Source organism: Sorex araneus, chromosome X (assembly GCF_027595985.1).
Source record: "Sorex araneus isolate mSorAra2 chromosome X, mSorAra2.pri, whole genome shotgun sequence".
Taxonomy (NCBI): Eukaryota; Metazoa; Chordata; class Mammalia; order Eulipotyphla; family Soricidae; genus Sorex; species Sorex araneus.
Window position 1 is genome coordinate 141,099,573 of NC_073313.1, and position 3,598 is coordinate 141,103,170.

The window sequence follows — 3,598 nt, forward strand, 5'->3', positions numbered from 1 at the left end:
CAGCCCTTCAATTCACATCTGGGAAGAGTTTTAGCAGGCCTTTCCAGCAATGTTGGGAGTCACCAGGGCCGCACCTGGCATTTCTGAGGAAACCATGTGGTACCAGAGATTGAATAGGGACCCTATGTTTGCCAGGCATAAACTACGCCCCTTTGAGTCATCTCCTTAGCTCATGAATATACTTTTTTATCTTGGTATTTGGCCACACCTGGAAGTGTTCAGTAACTACTCTGGGTTCCTGGAGATCACTCCCAGAAGTGCTCAGAGACAGAGAGAGAGAGAGAGAGAGAGAGAGAGAGAGAGAGAGAGAGAGAGAGAGAGAAAGTACAGCGATATGGCTCTTGCCTTGCATGCTGTCCATCCAGGTTTAATTTTTGGCACCATATATGGTTCCTTGAGCACCACCAGAAGTGATCCCTGAGCCCAAAGTCAAGATCAAGTACAGCCAGATGTGGCCCAAACACCACCTCTTACATTAAAAAAATGCCTTTCGATAAGCACATCCTCGTGGGGCCTGCAGAAGCATCTGGCAGCCGAAATGTTTTTGCTGTCCAGCCAAAGTGAACTTCTGTGCTGTGCAGTAAAGACTTCAGAAGTTTGTACCTGGGGGAGAGGATGGCATCTTCAACCTCTGTTTCCCAGAGAAGCAGAGAAGGTGGTAGGGTCCCCGTGGCCTTCCAAAGCATATTCTCAAGCTACGAAAGCCTCATATTTCCTGGAGAAGAGCGTCAATTTACTGGTACATTTGAACTATTTTTTGTGTGTTCATCAACTAGCAGAATAGTCCAGAACAAATGCTAGTGAGAATAAGTGTGGAGTTATTTAAAAGGAACATGTTCTGGCGCTGGAGCGATAGTACAGTGGCTGGGGCGTTTGCCTTGCATGCGGCTGACCCGGCTTCGATTCCCAGCATTCCCTCTCTTTTCTTGTTTTCCTTTTCTTTTCTTCAGTTTTCGGTGAGGGGATTTGGACACAGAGGTTACTCCAGGTTCCATGTTTAGAAGGTCACTTTCAGGGCTGGAGGAATAGTACAGCGGCTAGGGCGTTTGCCTTGCACACGGCCGACCCGGGTTCAATTCCCAGCAACCCATATGGTCCCCTGAGCACTGCCAGGAGTAATTCCTGAGTGCAGAGCCAGGAGTAACCCCTGTGTATTGCCAGGTGTGACCCAAAAAGAAAAAAAAAAGGAACATGTTCTGACTGCAGCAAAGGTAATACTGAAGAACAGAGGTTAGAAATCAGTTGACTCATTTTTTAAAAAACATGCAATATATTTTAGGTGTGAATATGTTATGAATCACATCAATTAATATTATTAAATATTAACTAGTTGTGGAAAAAATTATCAGCAACTCTTCTTCCTCCTCCTCCTCTTCTCTCTCTCTCTCTGTCTCTCTTTGTTTTGGGGCCACACATAGCAGTGCTCAGGACTAACTCCTGGCTCTGCAATTCAGGAATTACTCCTAGTGGGGCTCACGAGACCATATAGGATGTCGGGGATCAAATCTGAGTCGGTTGTGTGCAAGGAAAGATAGTGTAGAACACTAGCTCTCTGGCCAGGCTTAAAAAATTTTTTTAAACTGAATCACCATGATATACACAGCTGCAGAGTTGTTTCTGATTGGGTTTCAGTCATACAATGTTTCAACACCTGTCTCCTCACCAGTGTACATTTTGAGCCACCAATGTTCCCAGTGTCCTTATGCCCTCCTTTCAGCCTGCCTCTATGGCAGGCACTTTTCTCCTCTCTCTCTCTATCTCACTCTTTCTCTCTTTCTCTCTCTCTCTGTGTGTCTTCCCTCTCCTGTTGTCAGGCCCCTCTCTTTTCTTGTTTTCCTTTTCTTTTCTTTGTTTTTCGGTGAAGGGATTTGGGCACAGAGGTTACTCCAGGTTCCATGTTTAGAAGGTCACTTTCAGGGCTGGAGCAATAGTACAGTGGCTAGGGCATTTGCCTTGCACACGGCCGACCCGGGTTCGATTCCCAGCAACCCATATGGTCCCCTGAGCACTGCCAGGAGTAATTCCTATGTGCAGAGCCAGGAGTAACCCCTGTGCATCGCCAGGTGTGACCCAAAAAGAAAAAAAAGATCACTTTCTGCAGTATTCTGGGGAACCGTACAGTGTCAAGGGTTGAACCAGGAGCTCCAGCATATAAAGCACATGCATTCCGAGCCACTTTCTGGTTCAAGTTGCTGATTCTTGAGGTCAATCCTTGATGAAGTAAGTGATGGGTATACAGTTATGAAGCAAGTTGTTGAAAAAGCTTTCCGTTAGATCCCCACAGGGTGTCATGAGATCCCCAGGAGGTCTGTGAGAGAAAACAGTAGATCCACATTTTCCATGTACACGTTTATCAATTGTCAATTGAGGGGAGCATAGATGGTATAAGTGTTATTGGAATATTTTTCACCAGACCTTAGATATCGCTCAGGTAGCCTAGCATCTTGTGGGCCTTCAGGGTTTACTCCTGGCTCTGCACTCCGGAATTACTCCTGGCAGTGCTTGGGAGACCATATGGGATGCCGGGGATCGAACCCAGGTCGGCTGCATGCAAGGCAAATGCCTTACCTGCTGTACTATCACTCCAGCCCCCGTTTATCAGAGATTTCTTTTGCAAGTATTTTCTCCCAGTCTATAGCTTGTGTTCTCGTTTTCTTGGCATTGTCTTTTTATAGAGCTGGCGTCTTCCATTTCAATTTTAAGCTTATCAATTATTTTTTGTTTGTTTAAACACTTCAATTTCTAGGCAGAATTTGGATGACAAACTTCTAGCTCTGTTGTAAAGCATTTACAAAATGAGCAAAATCTCTGCGTGGGCTCACAGTGCACGTGCAGTGCAGTGCAGAAGAGTGATGGAGGAGATAATGGGGTGGCTGACTCACAGAATTCAAGGGCAACATTTTAACTTTCAAGGTCTCATTTACTCCAAACCCTTCCCTCACTTGGAATGGCATTAGTTAAGTACTTCACAGGTACCTGACAAGTTCTAAAGGCCTTTGAAGTGATTTGATGAGGTGGAGAGATAGTATAGCAGGTAGGACACTTATCTTACCCAAGGCCAACCTGGGTTTGATCCCTGGCATCCCCTATGGTCCTTTGAGCACCACCAGGAGTGATTCCTGAGTGCAGAGTCAGAAGTAATTCCTGACCATCTATGGGAGGGACCTCCAAAACAGAAAAAAGGTAATTTGGGGCAACTGGAGAGATAATATAGGAGGTAAAGTACATAGATTGCATTCAGTGGCTGCATCAGCCATGACCCAAGTTTAAATTCACGGTACTGCATATGGATCCGCTGAGAATTGCCAGGGACACTCCTGAGCATAGAACCAGGAATATGCCCGGAACTATTTCACTACATGGGTGTGGCACAGTACCCTCACCCTCAAATAAAGAGCCCCAGGAATGATAGTACTAAGATTAAGGCACTTGCCTTGCATGAATCCCACACTTATTCAATCTCCAGAACCATATATGGTCCTGCAAGCCTGCCAGGTGTGGTCCCTGGGCATAGAACCATAAGTAAGTCCTGATTACAGTTCAGTATAGCCCTCAAACCAAAAAAAAAACACGCAAGTTCTTTTGGGGAGTGGGGTAG

At 45.7% G+C, this 3,598-nt stretch overlaps 1 pseudogene; it reads left to right on the forward strand.

Moving 5' to 3' along the window:
* Positions 1-615: 615 nt before the first annotated feature.
* LOC129399561 (centromere protein W-like) lies at positions 616-1,235 on the forward strand (annotated as a pseudogene).
* The last annotated feature ends 2,363 nt before the right edge of the window (positions 1,236-3,598 follow it).